Source organism: Vulpes lagopus, chromosome 23 (genome assembly GCF_018345385.1).
Source record: "Vulpes lagopus strain Blue_001 chromosome 23, ASM1834538v1, whole genome shotgun sequence".
NCBI lineage: Eukaryota > Metazoa > Chordata > Mammalia > Carnivora > Canidae > Vulpes > Vulpes lagopus.
In genome coordinates, this window is record NC_054846.1 from 26,367,383 (window position 1) to 26,386,980 (window position 19,598).

A 19,598-nucleotide genomic window follows, 5' to 3' on the forward strand; every position below is an offset into this window, starting at 1 on the left:
GTTGAGAGTTGATGTCTCATTATTTTATTAACTGAACTTATTCATATGAACAATATTCCATATGTGCTTCTGAACATCTGTATCTTGTCTGCAAATTGTTTTGATTCTTTATTTGTTTTTCAGTTGGGTTGTTTTTAATTGGGTGGTAGATTTCTATTGTTTTTCCTTTTCCTACAGTGTAAAGGATTTTTTAAAATGATGTGTAACATTAGACAAAATTATTTAAAGTTAGTACATTTTTATTTAAGGAATTTTTACATATTGTGATTCCTTCCAATGGCCCATCAGGTTCAGAATAGTTTCTCAAAAGCTTGAGTCAGGGATCCCTGGGTGGTGCAGCGGTTTGGTGCCTGCCTTTGGCCCAGGGCGCAGATCCTGGAGACCCGGGATCGAATCCCATATCAGGCTCCCGGTGCATGGAGCCTGCTTCTCCCTCTGCCTATGTCTCTGCGCCTCTCTCTCTCTGTGTGTGACCATCATAAATAATAAAAAAAAAAAAAAATAAAGCTTGAGTCAGGGTTTATCTTCCGGGTAGGTCTTTTAAAAAGAATCTGTGCTTAATTCACTGTCCTGTGTTCAGTGTGTATATATATATATACACATATTATATAATATATGAATTTAATATAATTATTATATATTACATTTATATATTATATAACGTAATATATTTTATATATTATAAATAACATACAATTATATATTAATATATAATAATTATTAATATAATCATATTATATATTATATAATTAAATAGTATATAATTATTATTGTATAATATAATATATTATATAATATATTATATATATATATATATATATATTAGTTGGGCTTCTTTTATCTTCACTTAAATATGGAACTACTGATGACATACTTCAAACATTTCCCCACCTAGAATCTTTGAGACCTGATTTCTTCAAGTGAATTGCTTTAGGGTCACTTTTAGGACCACAGATCCAATGAATAATTCTGTGAGTAAAGCAAAACCACATAGTTACTCTATGAGACATTTTCAACGATATGGCACCTTTTCTGCAGGAAAAGCCCTGTGCAGATAGACCTCAGCTATCTATTGGGTTGTTTCTAATTGATTGATAGGTTCTTTATATAAATGTATGTGTATATAAAAATATTAATCCATGTTTAGATAATTCAGATAAAATGAGATATAGATGTTATACATCATAAAATAATGAGGTATCAAAAAATAATGAGGTATCAAATTTTGTTATATCAATTGCAATATTGCCTGTCATAATTCACTTGCTTTTGACTTTCTATTTATTTTATTTCCAGTATAGTTAACATACCATATTGCGTTAGTTTCAGGTGTATAATATAGTGATTCAACAACTCTATACATTACTCAGTGCTCACCATATGTGTGCTCTGTAATCCCCTTCACCTGTCTCACCCATGCCCCACCTTCTCCCCTCCGGGAACCATCGGTTTGTTCTCTAGGGTTAAGTGACTTTCTTTATATTTCTTCTTCCATACCCCATGATGTATCTGGGTTTGTTTGTTTGTTTGTGTGTTTATTTATTTATTTATTTATTTATTTTTAAGATTTTATCTATTTATTCATGAAATTCAGGGAGAGAGAGAGAGAGAGAGAGAGAGAGGCAGAGACATAGGCAGAGGGAGAAGCAGGCTCCATGCAGGGAGCCCGACATGGGAGTCAATCCCGGGACTCCAGGATCATGCTCTGGGCTGAAGGTGGCACTAAATTGCTGAGCCACCCAGGCTGCCATGGAATTTTGATTAAAATTGCATCACATGTATTATTTAATTTGGGGAGCATTAATATCTGTATAATATTGAACCGTTTTATCTAGGAATATCTTTTATGGCTTTCATTAAAATTATATAGTTATCTTCAATAAATTTCATACTTTTAAGTTTTTTAATGTAATTCAGGGTTTCATTGGAATTGAATTATAGCACTCTTCTATATTACATTAGTCTTGCTGATTATGGAAAAGCTGTAGATTTTCATGTTAATTTTGTTTCTACCTTTCTGAAAATTATAATTAGTCCGTGGAGATATTATTGATTGCCTTGGATTTTCTGGGCATATATCTACCTTGCCAATGTATTTATAAATATTTCGTGTTTATTTCTTTTTTCTGATCTTTTTGTATTGACCAGTAACTCTAGGGCAAAATTATTGACTATATAAAAGTAGGCATCGTTATATCTTGCTCCTGACTTTTATGGAGATGTGGTATTTTACTCTTCAGGATAGTTTACAGATACCTTACTTTTCAGAATGATATTTGAAAATTGGCAAAATGTTGATAATTGTTGAAGATGAGTGATAGGTACACAGAGCTCATTATTCTTTCTGTGTGTATATGTTAGAAATTTCCATAATAAAGAATTAAATGAAAAAAAAACAGAGTTGAATTTGAAAAAAAAAAAGGATTGTTTTAAGTTTTTGGTGGAAAACCCTTTTTAATTTAAGGAAGTAGCTTTCTTTCCTAGCGTATTGTAAATTTTCTCTTTGGGATGGGTATAGAATATGTATCTTCGAAAAACTATTTTTGAAAGAAAAACTGTGACAGGGCCTACCTATCTCAAAAGGCCAAGGAAAAGTATGAGAATCTCAATATAAAAAATTGAGAACTCATTCACCAAATAGTTAGATTGGCTTCTCTCTTTTCATCAACTGACAGTTTTCAATAAAAAGTAGAAGTGCCTCTAGGGCCCTAGCACATTGCTGAAAAAACAGAAGAGACTAAATAAATAATGTATCATTGTTAGAGGGTTTTTGGAGGAGAGAGATGTAGGTCATGGTAGCTGTATTGTACCACCCAGGTCCTCTCTCAGGACTGAAGGATTTACCCCCACAGCTGCCTGGATTATAGTTGGCTGACACTCTTCAGCTGCCAGTCCTTTCCAGGAATTGCCCGTGGATGAAAAGAACCACGTTGTTCAAGCTTGTGCTCCCTTCCCAGGAGCAGCTGTATCCAATGACTGGCCTGCGTGAGGCTGTAAAATCCCAGTTTCCTTGCCCAATGGAGAACAGGTTGAAAGGGCTTTCCCAGCTTCCCATTGAACTCCATGCTGGGTAGCTGAGGGTTGCCAGATAAAATAAATGTAGTTGGCCAGTTAACTTTCAATTTTGGACAAACAGCAATTTTTTGGAATCAGTATGTCCTAAATATTGCATGGGGCACATTGCTGCTAAAATTCTTTTTGCTGTTTATCTGAAATTCAAAGTTAACTATGTGTTTATTTGCTAAATCTGGCAGCCCAGTGAGGCATGGTGGCCTGACTTCTCCTGTGAGCCTGCTTCTTTCCCTTATTCCACAGCTGTTGATTCTCGAGAGCACTCCCCAACCAACTCCCGGCATGAAACGGTTGTCTCAGAGTCTACTTTCTCAGTAACCAGCCTGCAATAGAGAATTAACATAAAACACCTTTTCTGGCCCTGCCCCGCCTTCAGAACCAATTGAGAGATTGGCACGTGGGTCCAAACGACAGAGATCTCTTTAGGTTGATTATTGAAGAGTGGAGACTGGAGAACGGGGCTAAGTCTGAGGGCCTACCGGGTTTCCTGAACTGTCATGTACTCAGAGCGCCTCACCGAGCCGGCTCTGTAGCTGGTCCTGTCACCTGTTCACCAATTAGGTAAGTCATTCCTCATCTACTGGGGGGAAGGGGGGGCAAGAAGCCAGGACTGTTAGCTCTTGCTACCATGCCTCTACTTGAAATATGAAGCCAAGGGAAAGAGGCCTCTCAGTAAACATGGCTTTTGTGCAGGATAAAAGCGGCCGTGTTCCAATGGTCGGTGCAAATGATCGTTTATGAACCTGATGCAAAATAGGCTGACACCTTCGAAAGTATGAGTTCTGTGTCCTTTGCCTCCTCTGACTTTTCTCCTCTAAGTGAGGGATTTCCTCAGGACTTAACCCTCGTCTCTCTTTTTGATCTGTGTGATCTGCTTTGTCAAGCTAGCTAGCCTTCACGTAATGCTTTCAGACGCTTGACTTCACACGTGCTTCGCCCCCTTCTCCCAAGCTTCATTGGGTTCAGTATCCCACAGTTTCATCCCCTACCCCTCAGTTTTCTGGAAATATCTCAAATACGGTATGTTTTGCTTCTGTCCCACTCTTGCTTGGGTGGGAACAGATTCTCACTCAGGTTGCCAAGCAATGAGGAATCTGTTGTGAGGAGAACACACATGGGAACCCGAGGAAGCAAACATCGAGGCTTCAGGAGCAGCAGGGACTGGAGGATGGGACAAGACATGACTGGCATTTGTTTTTTAAATTTTCAACGCACCTGTTTCTTGAATACTCCCCATGTGCTGGGCCAGGAAGGAATCCCAAAACACCCAGTGAAGGACCTCGGCTGTAGCTGAGTGATTCACTCTTAAAGGGCCTCACTTTCTGTGTGTCTCACTTCCATCTGTGGTAACTGCTGGCTTAGGTTCTCCCCTCTGTCTCACAGCTACAGTGTCTCTTCATTTTACTTGTGCTTTATGGTTCTTCTCAAGGTTATGACTCTTCTTGGCATCCTTTCAGGGTCACCTACATGTAACGGCCTCATTTTCTTGTGTGTATGTGGGTGTTTTCCCCCCAGACTCCTGAGACAAGTAATTTGAATGGCTATGCTCAGGGCTGCTCATAGGTCCCTGATCAGCCTATAAGTGGGCGGCCCCCCAGACGCTGACATCAGTCTAACCAGTTATGGCTAGAGGGATAATGTGGTCCCTGAGGACTGCTCCTTTACCTCCTCTTGCAAGCCCTGCATCAGGGTAAGCGCAATGATCAGTGTGGGTCCTTCTCTTCCCTAAAAGGAAGCTCTGACTCTTCCCTTTTGTTAAAGGAACAACCATTCTTGCTTTCCAGTTAGTTTGGAAACATGGGTCTCATATTTGAATCTATTTTTCTCTTGATTTCCAACCTTGTACCTGCCAAACCCTACTGATTCTTTATAGAGTGTCAGCCAGCTCAGGTTTCTATACCCAAATACTGCAGACTGGATGGCTTAAATCACAGAAACCTACTTCTTATGGTTCTGGAGGCTGGAGAGTCAAAGATCAAGATGCCAGCATAGAAGGTCAGGTCCTGATGAAGGCTGTCTCCCTTGCTTTGTGGATGGCCACCTTCTCACTGTCCTTATAAGGTAGAGAGAGTGCAAGCTCTCTGGTGGCTTCCCATTGTGAGGGCCTCACCCTTGTTGTTTTTTTTTTTTTTTTTTTAGGGCCTCACCCTTGTAATCTCATCTAATACTTATTACCTTCCCAAAGGTCCCATCTCCCAATACCATTCCTTTGGGCCTTAGGCTTTAATGTATGAATTTTGGGGGACACAAACATTTAGTCCACAACTTGGGCTATTATCTGTTCTCTTGTCTTCTTTCTCACCATAACGGTTCAAATCCAGAAACTCCGTATATCTTTCTTTGACCCTTACAATAACCTCCTAACGTATTTTTCCCTATTCTTCTGATTTCATGTCCTGCTTCTAGACTTTCTTAAAGTTCATCTCTTATCCCTTTGCTGCTCAAATAACTTTAATAGCTCCCTGCAGTTAATTGAATAAAGTTCAAATGCCTTCACTCGGTATTCAAGGCCCTTCATGAGGTAGGCCAATGGGTGTTTTTAATATGTCTTCCATATCATTTTTTTCATGTTTTCTATCTTTGAGTCTGTGTTTCTTAAAGTGTAGTCCTCAGGACAGTTAACCCAGATTTACTTGGATGTTGCTGAAGGTAGTTTATTTTATTTTTTAAAATTTTTATTTATTTATGATAGTCACAGAGAGAGAGGCAGAGACACAGGCAGAGGGAGAAGCAGGCTCCATGCACCGGGAGCCCGACGTGGGATTCGATCCCGGGTCTCCAGGATCACGCCCTGGGCCGAAGGCAGGCGCCAAACCGCTGCACCACCTAGGGATCCCTGAAGGTCGTTTCTTAAGAGCTTCCCTACAAACAGTGAATGATACCTCTGTGATATCTCAGTACAGGAATCTATTTTGAAAACAGGAATCCCTGATGATTCTTATATGCTACTAAACTTCAGGAGTGTACCCAGTGTAGTCAGTGAGGAATAGGAGAGTGCTCATTTTTGTGGATACTCTGGGAGAGGTCAGGAGTGGTTTTTATATGGTGTAAGGTAGGGATTAGGCTTCTCTGGTGGTTTCACCATCATTAAAAATGGCCAGTTCATTCTATGCATCAAATTGCTGGTGATTCTAATTTTTTTTTTTAAGATTTATTTATGAAAGAGATTGAGAGCACAAGCAGGAGAAGGGGCAGAGGAAGAGGGAGAAGCAGACTCCTCACTGAGCTGAGAGCCAGACACAGGGCCTGATCCCAGGACCCTGGGATGATAACCTCAGCTGAAAGCAGACACTTAACTGACTGAGCCACCCAGGCCACTCTGATTCTAATTCTTGAAAGCAATGATTTTCTTTCTTTTCTTAAGGCAGTGATTTTTCAAGCCGTGCTCCATGGAACACTCAGAGTCCCCACAGAAAGTGATGGGTACCTTAGTAGATGGGCTTCATGACTTCCTTTTGTCTACTTTCACTGAAATAATTCCAGTTTTATCTGTGTTACATTTTCAAGTTTTTTTTTTTTATATTTATTTATTCATGAGAGACACACAGAGAGAGGCAGAGACACAGGCAGAGGGAGAAGCAGGCTCCCTGCAGAGAGCCCGATGTGGGACTTGATTCCAGGACCCTGGGATCATGACCTGAACCAAAAGCAGACACTCAACCACTGAGCCACCCAGGTGCCCACATTTTCAGGTTCTAAGATTATATTTGGTTTTTGTCTTTTTTGGGGGGTGAGGGGGTTTGCTATTTATTTATGACAAATATTACACATCCGTGATCCTGTGTAGGAAACAATGCTGTTGGCCAGTCAGAGGATGCTGTCATCCAACTTACCCAGTCTTCTAATGGCTCCACAGATAGTATAGACTTTATTTTTTTTAATTTTTATTTATTTATGATAGTCACAGAGAGAAAGAGAGGCAGAGGCATAGGCAGAGAGAGAAGCAGGCTCCATGCACCGGGAGCCTGATGTGGGATTCGATCCTGGGTCTCCAGGATCGCGCCCTGGGCCAAAGGCAGGCGCCAAACCGCTGCACCACCCAGGGATCCCTAGTATAGACTTTAAACTGGCTATTAAATCTGCCTGTCATCTTCTTAACCTTGGCCACATTCATCTGCATGGATGTGTGGTTCTTGGTACCCATGGTTGCTAGCATAGTGTTTCTGCAGCAGAGACAGGCCCACAGCCTCCCTGGCCTCATTCTGCATGTTGAAGGCATGCCTGCTGCCACTGCCATGAGTAGAAGCACAGAAAGAAAAGTAAGATATGGTTGGAAGAAGTGTTCTGTTTTAAGATTTTCTAAGTGTCTCTGTTCTGGGGTTTCCTTCTTTTCTTTTTTTGGGGGGTGGTATTTAAATTCAAGTTAGTTAACATATTGTGTATTATTAATTTCAGGTTAGAATTTAGTGACTCATTAGTTGCATATAACACCCAGTTCTGTTCTAGTTTTAACCATATCTTTTACTCTTCCAACTTTGGAGAAAAAAACCATTTGAGAAATAAATGCAGTAGTTAGATGGAGATTTAAAAAAAAAAATCAGCTTTATAATTAATGATGCTCAACTGGGGTTTAGAGCCTGGATCTGTGGCAACAATCAGGTTTTCCAAGATCATTTTTCCAAGACTCAACTTTAGGACAACTCACCCACAGGACTAATACCTTTCTCTGATAGTCCTAAGTTTTATTGTTGTTTTTAAAAATATTTTATTTATATATTTTAGAGAGGAGAGATTGTGGGGGGAGGGGCAGAGGGAGAGGGAGAGGGTGAGAGAACACATTAAGGAGACTACCCACTGAGCACAGAGCCTGATGTGGGGCTCTATCCTAGGACCCTGAGATCATGACCTGAGCCAAAATCAGGAGTTGGATGCCCAACCACTGAGCCACCCATGTGCCCCAGTCCTCAGTTTTTTCATCTTTTATTAATTCTTAGGGTTTCTTTCTTTTTTTTTAAAAAAGGTTTATTTATTTATTCATTCATGATAGACAGAGAGAGAGAGAGAGAGAGGCAGAAGACACTGGCAGAGGGAGAAGCAGGCTCCATGCCGGGAGCCTGATGCAGGACTCATTCCTGGGACTCCAGGATTGCGCCCTGGGCTAAAGGCAGGTGCTAAACTGCTGAGCCACCCAGGGATCCCCAATTCTTAGGGTTTCTATGGCCAGTGTGGCAAGTTTCCTTTGATAGAAGAGATGGTCAATTTCTCCAGATGGTCCTGTCTCTTCCCTCCTGAGACCATACTTCTAATACCAACCAACCACAACTTCTCTGTGGATTATTTTTTGTTTTGGGAAGGCTCTGAAATGGGACAGAAGAGGAGCATGAGTTAAATGATGAGCATGGCTGCTTTGCTTTCTTGTTTGAAAATGAGTCCCCATTCTATTTCTTATTTCAATTTATGCTTAGCTATGTTAGAGAATATCAGAAGTCAGGCAGTGAGCAAGGATGACAACATTAAATCTTTCAAATAATAGAAAATCAGCAAGACAAAAATGTCCTCAAATCAAAAGTCCAATTACTAAAGTTTCTTTCCCTTAAATAAATTTAAGTATAAAGCAATAAGAGCTCTTACCAACTTGTCATTCTGCTCAGTTTCAGAGGAGTCTCTCTCAGACTGGATAGAATCAATTTCCTCACCATTGGCATTTTCCCACTAGAATGGCTATTGTTTGCTGTGAGAGTTATCAGCACCGTAAACTACATACTTGCTCTTTCATGGCACACAATTGCATTTTACTTTGCAACAGCCTTTGAAATTAGGCCTTGTCATATGACTCACACTGACCAGTGAAATGTGAGTTGAAATGATATGTTACCTCCTGGTGGAAAATTTATGAGCCCGTGTGCACTTTGCTCTCTACTTCTGCCCTGGCACTTGTGGAAGTATTGGGTTGAGATGGAACATGTAACAGACGAGGTCCTTGGTTTATTATGCTAAGCAGAATCCCCCTGCTGACTATAATAGACATGTAGTGTGGACTGAAAAATAAACTGTCATTTTTACAAAACTATGTTTTGGAATTGTTTGTTACTACCTAATAATCTAGTTTATACTGACTGATACACTCTCTAAGGAATACTGAAATTGAGTTAATTCAGTCTAGAATCTTTCTAAAAGCCCCATCTGTTAAGGTGTGTGAAATGTGACTAGTTCACATATAAATACAGTTATCAAGAAAAAAAATTTAAAACCTAGTCAAATCCCTTGTCTCTTGAGTAGTTATTATAAGCCAGATGATTTTCCCAGAACCCTGAACTCAGTGTGTCCCTCACTGGACACTCAGTAGGATTGGAAGGAGGGAGAGAGACCGTGGAACACACATGTGCAAAGAGAAAGTCATCCTGGTCTTAGCCTCACCAGGATATTAGTCAGTCTGTGCCAGTTGCTTGGAGACCAAGGCCAATAAATAGAAACTCAGGAGAATCTTTCTCAAGAGATTAATTATGGATTAACTATGGCACGAGGCCCTGTGTTTGCTGCATCTTGGGGAAAATTTATCTATGCATAATGCATCCTGTCTCCGAGAATAGCTTTTGTAAAAATTTAGAAATTTATGAAAGTGATGTGCCCAAGCAGTTCCCTGTTCAACATATTCAAAATCTTCTTAGTCCTATCTGCCTTTTGAGGTCTGTGTTTCCACTACATTTAGGGTAGAACTAAATGTGAGCTCTATAAGGCATTGCCTCCACTTTCTTCAGTGAGAAGCATTTCTAGTCCTTGACTACAGTGGCTGTTTTCTTGGGCTCTTGCTTTGGAGTTGCCTCGGCTAAGGGTCTGCACACCAGGGTCTGTAAACAGAACCCAACCTACTGTCTGTTTTTTATACAGTAAAATATAAATTTATATTTATATTTAAACACAATTTATCACATTAATTAATAAATATAGTCTGTTTTACATTTTAAGTAGTTGAAAAAATCAAAGGAATAATATTTTTGTGACACATGAAAATTACGTGAAATCAATTTTGATGTCCATGTACAAAGTTTTATAGGAGTACAACCACGCTGATTTAGTTCTGTATTGCCTGTGGCTTCTTTCACAGTTGAATAGTGGCAATTGAGACTGGATGGTCTACGAAGACTAGAATATTTATTAGTCAGCCATTTGTAGGAAGTTTGCTGACTGCTAGCCTAGGGAAACGAGTTTTGCCTCTTAGCCAATCCCTGACTTGAAACTCTTGTTAATGTGGCTGATGTATTCTTCGGATCCCAGTGAAAATCAATACTTCTATAGTGAGTTCTAGCTTGGACCTTGTTTTTCCTGATTTTTTTTTTTTTTTTTTACTTTTTTCTGGGCTCGACTAACTTCTGATACTTCAGAGGAACAAAACCACTTCCTTCTTTGCCTATCTTTTTACTTTATTTTTCTTTTTCCTGGACCAATCATCTCTTCCTAACATATTCCTTTTAGATTTTTTACTGTGGCTTTTCTTCATAATCAGAGTGATGAGCTCAAGGAGTTATGCTCGAAGCATTCATTGTTGACATGCATCTTGTCTGGTTTCAACTTTTTAAAGTGTACAGTTTCATCTGGGCGATACTCTTCCATGAGATTAGCACCTGTCCAGGTCTAGACTTAATAGATGATCATCTTGCCTGGCTCCCCCTTAGCATGTTTCATTTTTTTCCTGCATCTTTAAGTCTTTTTTAAAAAAAATTTTGTTTATTTATGAGAGAGAGACAGAGACACAGGCAGGCTCCATGCAAGGAGCCGGAGGTGGGACTGGATCCTGGATCTCCAGGATCATGCCCTGGGCTGAAGGCAGCACTAAACCACTGGGCCACCCAGGCTGCCTGGCATCTCTAAGTGCTAACTATAAACCCCCTAGGCTTGTTTCCTCAGGATATAAGCAATTCTCGTGTCTCTTCTTAAAATACCATGTCATCTTGAAACCTACTCAGTAGATTTTAAGAATTCTGACCTGGCAGTCTCAGTCCTCCCTCTCCAATCTGCCCACATATTCTATAATGACCTAGTGTAGCTTACACAACAGACATGTATTCTCTCACAATTCTGGAGGCCAGAAGTCGGAAACCAGAGTGTTGGCAGGAAGGAACCCTTCCAGCCTTGTCTCCGGCTTGTTCATGGCGGTCTTCTCTTTGTATCTCTTTACATCATCTTCTCTCTATGTTTACGTCTTGTGTCCTAATGTGACAGCAGTCATACTAAATCTTAATCTGGTACAACATGATTTTACTTTAACAGATTGTATCTGCAAGGATCCTATTTTCAGATAAAGTCACATTCTGAGGTAGTACTGGGGGTTAGGGCCTCAACATGTGAATTTGGTGGGGGGACACAACTCACTCAAGCTTCTCTTCCATACCTTGGCTCTTCTTTCTCCATTAGTTTTTTTTTGTACTCCGGGTAGCTTCTCTCTCCTGCTATCAACTCATCTTCTCGTTTTATAGCATCATTTTTATGGGCAGTTAGATTGGAACATATATCCTTTTATCTTTTTGGTGTTCTAGCTTGGCTTTGAAGATTTCTTATTCTCCTTTCATAGCAGTTTAACTTTTTCTCTAGGGTCTTTTCCTTTCTCATAAGGTCTTTTCCTTTCCATTCTCTTTTCTTCCTCTAGAGTCTAACCTGGTCAACTACTGTTCTTTTATTTTTTTTCATTTTTCTGTCTTCTGTTCTCCCTCTGCTAGAAAAACTGAAGCATGTCCTTTAGAATCAATGCATTTCTTTTCTTATTTCCTGGGGAAAATTGATTCCCAAAGGCAATATGCCAGGCAGAGGCCTTTAACATTTTTTTTCATTTTAAAATTTAATTGGAAAAATGAAAAACAGTTGTGGTAAGATACACATTAAAAACTGTCTTAACCATTTTTTAAGTGTATGGTTGAAAATGTAAAATATATCAATGTTGTTGTGTTTAAATTATTTTTAACCTTTGGTTTACAATTTCATTGAGTTGTCTTCCTTATGCCAAGAAGATGACATATCTGTGATAGAATGGATACTTAGCTTCTTCTCTAAATTTTTATTATGAGAAATTTTAGATATGAAGAAAAAAAAGTTGAAAGACGTATGATGGACACTCATATACCTACATTCAACAATATTATTTAAGTGCATTTTATCTGTATTATTTATATGCAAAATATATATGTATTTTTGTGTTTATGAATGTATATATGTATGAAAAATATATTTTTTTGTACTGCCTGAAAGAAAATTATGGAAATAAGGAAACTTTGTCCATTATTTTTCATCATTTATCACATAAAAATAAGGATAGTCTCTTATAGAACCACAATAGCAGTATTGTACCAAAGAATTTCCTAATATCATCTAATATTCAGTCCATGTTCAAATTTCACCAAAATGTCTTTTATAGATTTTTTTTAGGTTGATTTTGAGAGCCAGCAAAGTTCATGCATTGCTTTCCATTTCTTTTCATCTACTAAGACACTTTTCACTCATTTGTATTTGAAGCCAAAATTTGAGTCTCTAAAATAAAAAATCCATAGTGGACATAGGTAAATTAACAAATTACAGTGGACAAACCAAATGATTTCAAGAGATTTATACTTAGTTCTTTCTTTGGTCCTAGAACTGTTACAAATCAAAATAAGATGGGAAGGAACAGAACCTGGGTCTGCTGAACCATTGCCACCTATTACTGACCAGTTGCTACAATTAGGAGGCTGTCTTTTGTGATCTATGTGCACTTACTGTCTTTTGTAAATTTAAACCCTAGTCTTAGGGACGCCTGGGTGGCTTAGCAGTTGAGTGTCTGCTTTCGGCTCAGGGTGTGATCCTGGAGTCCCAGGATCGAGTCCCATATCGGGCTCCGTGCATGGAGCCTGCTTCTCTTGTCTCTGCCTATTTCTGTGTCTCTCATGAATAAATAAATAAAATCTTAAAAAAAAATAATTCTTTGGGACACCTGGGTGGCTCAGTGGTTGAGAGCCTCCCTTCAGCCCAGGGCATAATCCTGGGGTCCTGGGATCTAGTCCCACATCGGGCTCCCTGTGTGGAGCCTGCTTCTCCCTCTGCCTGTGTCTCTGCCTCTCTCTGTGTCTCTCATGAATAAATAAGTAAAATCTTAAAAAAAAAAAAAACCCTAGTTCTACTGTCCTTTCTATGAAATAGGTTATCAGGAGCAAAATTATTCCATCAATGCATAATAATCTTGTACAATGAAGTTTTGTAAGTCTTACATGGTATGCAAATACTTTTTTCTGCAAACTAATGCATGATTCAGTCAACCCAATTGGAACTAAGTTTGCCAGAAGAAACTTCTTACTAACTTACAGTATAAATTGCTTTGTGTCTGTAAACGTCAGCCAAAATGTTGTATGTTGTAGCCCACAACAGTCATAAAAGTACTGAAGTCAAAGTCCTCCTATCTTCTTCTCTTCCATGTGTAACTTTTTAAAAAAGATTTTATTTGAGAGAGAGCACACAAGCAAGGAGGGGGTGAAGGGCACAAGGAGAGGGAGAAGCAGATTCTCTGCTGAGCAGGGAGCCCAATGCAGGGCTCGATCACAGGACCCCAAGATCATGACCTGAAGCCAAAGACAGACACTTCACTCACTGAGCTACCCAGGTGCTCTCCCCTACCATGTGTTATTTCAGTTGTCTCCATCTAGCGTGGTATTGATCTTACAAGAATTCCTGATCAATATGGCCATATATCAGGGTGGTATGAGAGTGATGATTAATTCCACCTCCTCCCTTACTCTTCTCAGAACTATTTGAGAAGTAGATTCAGAGGTCATTCAGGAGATGGGCATATCAGCCTTGTTATTGTAAAGTGGATTGGAAAATACAGTTGGATCCACCATTGGGCTTCCTCCCCCCAAGTTCTAGACTTAGTGTTAACTCAGTTGAGGGAGAATTTGAGTGTTTAGAGCAGACTCACATACCCACAATTGCTGCCTCATGCTCTGTGAGCCCCAATCATGCAGCAGGAAAAGTAAAAAAATCTGTAAATTAGGTACTGTTTTTTTTTTATTGAAAATTAATATAAATACGATAAAATTAACCACTTTCAATGTATAGTTGGATGAGTTTGGATAAATATATAGAATTATATAACTACCATCAAAATCAAGATATAGACTATTGTCTTTATCCCAAGAGGTTCTCTCCTATGCCTTTGTGGTCAATCTCCTCTCATTCTCCCTGCCCCCCCCCACCTGCAGACCTGGGAAATCCTGATCAGATTTCTGTCCCTATAGTTTTGCTTCTAGAATGTTATATAAATGGAATTGTGCCGTATACAGCATACATGTTATTTCATGTATTAGTACTTTTTTTTCTTACTGCTGAGTTGTATTACATAGCATGGATCACATTTTGTTTATGTGTTCACCAGTTGCTGGACATTAGGGTTTCCAGTTGTTGGCTACCATGAATAATGCTGCTATAAACATTCTCCTACGAGTATTTATGTGGACTTATATTTGTATTATCTTGAGGACATTTTCAGGAGTGTGATTTGTTGGATCACATAATAAGTAATATGTTTCACTTATAAAAAATGGTGTAATGCTTTTTATTTTTTAAAGACTTTTTTTATTTTTTATTTTTTAAAGAATTATTTATTTATGATAGACAGAGAGAGAGAGAGAGAGAGAGAGAGAGAGAGAGGCAGAGTGTGTCACAGGCAGAGGGAGAAGCAGGCTCCATGCTGGGAGCCTGATGCAGGACTTGATCCCACGACTCTAGGATCGCGCCCTGGGCCAAAGGCAGGCGCTAAACCGCTGAGCCACCCAGGGATCCCCAGACTTTATTTATAAGAGATACAGAGAGAGAGAGAGAGAGAGAGAGAGAGAGAGAGAGAGAGAGAGAGAAGCAGGCTCCATGCAGGAAGCCTGATGCGGGACTCGATGCTGGGTCCCCAGGATCACGTCCTGGGCCAAAGGCAGCGCTAAACCGCTGAGCCACCCGGGCTGCCCAGTGTAATGCTTTTTAAAACATTAATTCTACCCAATAGAGGGGCATGAAGCAAGGTATGTTATACTTTAAACATTCACAAGGCAGGTAAATTTCTCACTTGGGGATAAGTAAGTGAGGTACAAGGAGAAAGGATAGAAATACGACTTTATTGCAGTGATTCACACCCCTGGATGATCATTAGAATTTCATAGGAAGCTTTGATAATGTTTGATGCTAGTTCCCAGCCCCTCCCTCAGTATTAATAAGTCCTTGGTGAAACCTTGATTTCTTTAAAGAGCCCCAAATGATTCTAAAATATAGCAAAGATTGAGAACCACTGTTTTAGTTGAAATTCCCTCATGAAGACATGGTGCTTGTGAAATGGACCTGGGCTCTTAATAACCAAGAGGCCATTTCCTTGATGAGAAAGAATCAGTAATACGATAAAATTAGTGGTAATTTTCATGATATTGTATGAAATAATGTGAAACCAGTAACATTTTGGGATCTAAACATATTTTAAAAATGTAATATCTTGCAGGAATTAAAAAATGTATATATACAAGTAAGAGAACTGTAATTCTGAATTACTTAGGCCACTTTAAAGTCTAATTCGAAACATTTAGTGTTCTCATAAAAAAAAAAAACCCTCAGCTCTACTCCTTCTTTTTGGTATTAAGTATATAAGGACACTTGGAAAGATATTTTTGGTTAACTCTGCTGAATCTCTCAAGAGTGTTACCTCTCCTGATTAGATGGCATAATTTCCTTGAGAAGTTCTAAACTAATATTAGGCCACGATTCACAAAACAAACTATGGTTTAGTACTTTTGATTTGAAAAGAATGCCTTTTAAAGCAGCTTTATATATTATAGGACCCATTAACTTCTCATTGTGTATCATATTCTTTGGGCTTAGTTTAGAATGTCAACATCACTCTAAAAAGTGATGAATTGTCAAAGTGTTGATATTTCAAGAAAACTATCTCTGCTGTTCACAGATGTCTCTTGTTGTATTTAGAAGTATAATATAGACAGGCTACTTCAGGTTGATAGTTTCCAAAAGCATGATGAAATAAGCTGGCAGATAAAAAATGAAGAGCATCATTGGGCAGAGGAGGCTCCAAATGGGCTGGTCTGGAATGTGGCAATCTGAGGGCAAATGAATAGATTGCATGTTTTTGCATGGGGTATTTACAGTGTCAACTAAGGATTACTTATGATTGTTTGAATTGTCAGTGCTACAGAAAATGACAAAAGGAAAGAAAAGAAATGAGGAAGATACTTTTTTTTTTTTTTTGGAAGATTCTTTATCATGAATACTAGCTCATTGATTAAGGAAGAATTTAACTATACAAACATTGTTATAGCAACATCAATAAAAAAGAAAAAAAACCCCAATGTTCTTATATTCCTGCTACCTGAGAAATCAATCTTTTCTCATTTTTCATTTTTATGATTGTTTTGTTCCATTTATTAGGCAGAATATTGTTTATTCATCATTTCCAAACTTTAAGGCACACAGCCCAAGGTTGTTTTACTTTATTGTGTTTTGATATTGTAATATTTGATATTATAATATTACCATAGAAATCATATAGATTTAGAAAATCTATAGAGTTTAGAAAAAGTTTAGAAAATACTTTTGGATTATTTTCTCAGAATAAATCTGTGGAAATAGGATTTCTGAATCAATGGATGTAACATTTTAATAGCTCTTTACTATGTTAACTCTTCTTTCAAAAAGCGTTATCGTACCCATTTATTCTATGCAGGTGTCAGTGCATGACCTCACCATTCCTGAGTATTCTAATTTGAAATCAACTTGTTATAAAATGTGTTGTTACTATTTTATTAAGTATTTCTTTGACTATTAGAGTTATCAAGCATTTCCTCATATTTGTGTCCACTAATTATAATTTCTACTTCTGAATGCAAAATGTTTATTTCATATGTTCATTTGTGTCCAGGGAGGCTGAATAATGTTCTTACTTTCATGAGCTCATTTTGATGTAGGTAATAACCCTTTCCTTGTTTAGTTACTATAAATATCATTTAGTCCACTGTGTTTCTTTCCAGTATAGTTTTTGTTTAGCACAAGTTTTGAATTTTTTTAATGACAGACATTTCTATTGATAATTTATTTCTAGCTTCTGTTATTGCTTCAAAACTTAAGAAAGTTATTACTCCAGAGATTTGAGCTGAGCTCACTGTCAAATCCCCTGAGGCCCTAGTTCTCTGGCATGCTGAAAACTTAATGGGAGTCAAGTTGAGTAAGGAAATCAGATAGAGCTAAGGTTATATGATAGTTGTATTGTTGAATGGTGTGTGTGTGTGTGTGTGTATGTGACACAAAGAGAGAAACATTTTCCCACAGAGGAATTGTACTGTCCTTCCTGAGAGGTATTAATACCTTCAGTTTGGCTGGTAGCCATGAGATCCAACTGTGTAGTAAGAATGAAGTAGAGAGTGTGGCACTCTACGGGGAAATTTAGCTTCAAGGAGTTAGCCAACACACTGACTCACATTCAGAATAATGTTTTTTGTTTTATTTTGGTTGTTTGAGATGAATTAGTTTTAATTAAAAGTCTAACTAAAACAGTTCCAGGAAAGAATGAAATTTCATAATAGTGAAACTGTTGGTAAATAATTTCCTGCTGGTCCCTGAATTGACCAGTTGCAGAAGGATTGGGGAGATCTTGTCTTACAACATGTTCTAACAAAGAAGGAGGGGTTAAAAAAAGATCATACCGCCTCATTGCCACATGCCTGGAGTATTTACAACAGCTAAAGATTTTTGAGAATATTCTTTTTTTTTTTTAATTTGTTTTTTTTTTAATTTTTATTTTATGATAGTCACACAGAGAGAGAGAGAGAGAGAGGCTGAGACACAGGCAGAGGGAGAAGCAGGCTCCATGCACTGGGAGCCGGATGTGGGATTCGATCCCGGGTCTCCAGGATCGCGCCCTGAGCCAAAGGCAGGCGCCAAACTGCTGCGCCACCCAGGGATCCCGAGAATATTCTTAATTCAAATATTCTGTTTTGTCGATCTGTGTTCACCTTCCTTGTCAGATCACAGGTCCCAACTTCTGTTCAAGAAGTAGAGTCACCCAGCCACATGCAGAAGTATGAAACTAGACCATTCTCTTACACCATACACAAAGATAAACTCAAAATGGATGAAAGATCTAAATGTGAGACAAGAATCCATCAAAATCCTAGAGAACACAGGCAACACCCTTTTTGAACTTGGCCACAGCAACTTCTTGCAAGATACATCTATGAAGGCAAGGGAAACAAAAGCAAATATGAATTATTGGGACTTCATCAAGATAAGAAACTTCTGCACAGGAAAAGAAACAGTCAAAACTAAAAGACAACCTACAGAATGGGAGAAGATATTTGCAAATGACGTATCAGATAAAGGGCTAGTATCCAAGATCTATAAAGAACTTAAACTCAACAGCAAAGAAACAATCCAATCCTGAAATGGGCAAATGACATGAACAGAAATTTTACAGAGGAAGACATAAACATGGCCAACAAGCACATGAGAAAATGCTCCGCATCACTTGCCATCAGGGAAATACAAATCAAAACCACAATGAGATACCACCTCACACCAGTGAGAATGGGGAAAATTAACAAGGCAGGAAACCACAAATGTTGGAGAGGATGTGGAGAAAGGGAAACCCTCTGGCACTGTTGGTGGGAATGTGAACTGGTACAGCCACTCTGGAAAACTGTGTGGAGGTTCCTCAAAGAGTTAAAAATAGAGCTACCCTACAACCCAGCAATTGCACTGCTGGGGATTTACCCCAAAGATACTGATGTAGTGAAATGCCAGGACACCTGCACCCCAATGTTTATAACACCAATGTCCACAGTAGCCAAACTGTGGAAGGAGCCTCGGTGTCCATCGAAAGATGAATGGATAAAGAAGATGTGGTCTATGTATACAATGGAATATTACTCAGCCATTAGAAATGACAAATACCCACCATTTGCTTCGACGTGGATGGAACTGGAGGGTATTATGCTGAGTGAAATAAGTCAATCGGAGAAGGACAAACATTATATGGTCTCATCCATTTGGGGAATATAAAAAATAGTGAAAGAATAAAGGGGAAAGGAGAGAAAATGAGTGAAAATATCAGTGAGGGTGACAGAACATGAGAGAATTCTAACTCTGGGAAACGAATAAGGGGTAATGGAAGGGGAGGTGGGTGGGGGGTTGGAGTGATTGGGTGACGGGCACTGAGGGGGCACTTGACAGGATGAGCACTAAGTGATATGCTATATGTTAGCAAATTGAACTCCAATAAAAAAAAAAAAAAGTAGAGTCACCATAGAAATTTGGCGACAGATTCCTAGCTGGTGTTCTCAACCTCATCCTTCTCCATTTTGCTTATCTTTGTTTAAAATGAAAAGAGCACCTTTATGTGCCAGTGCTTAGTTTCAGAAACTCTAACGATTCTCTGAATGTACTGGCTGTGCAGGGAGAAAGGCACTTGATTCTTCCTCACCATTGCCTTCAAATAAAACCTTCAGTTAAACTCCATTCCAAGCTCCTGGATGGTGTCAAAGGCTTTTGTTTTTCTGGACCCTGGAGCTAAGAACAGTTTGAGTTAT

The 19,598-nt window shown here is 38.8% G+C and overlaps 1 pseudogene; it reads right to left on the minus strand.

The window, feature by feature from the left end:
* Positions 1-3,304: 3,304 nt before the first annotated feature.
* Positions 3,305-7,280, minus strand: LOC121481001 (annotated as a pseudogene).
* Positions 7,281-19,598: the final 12,318 nt, after the last annotated feature.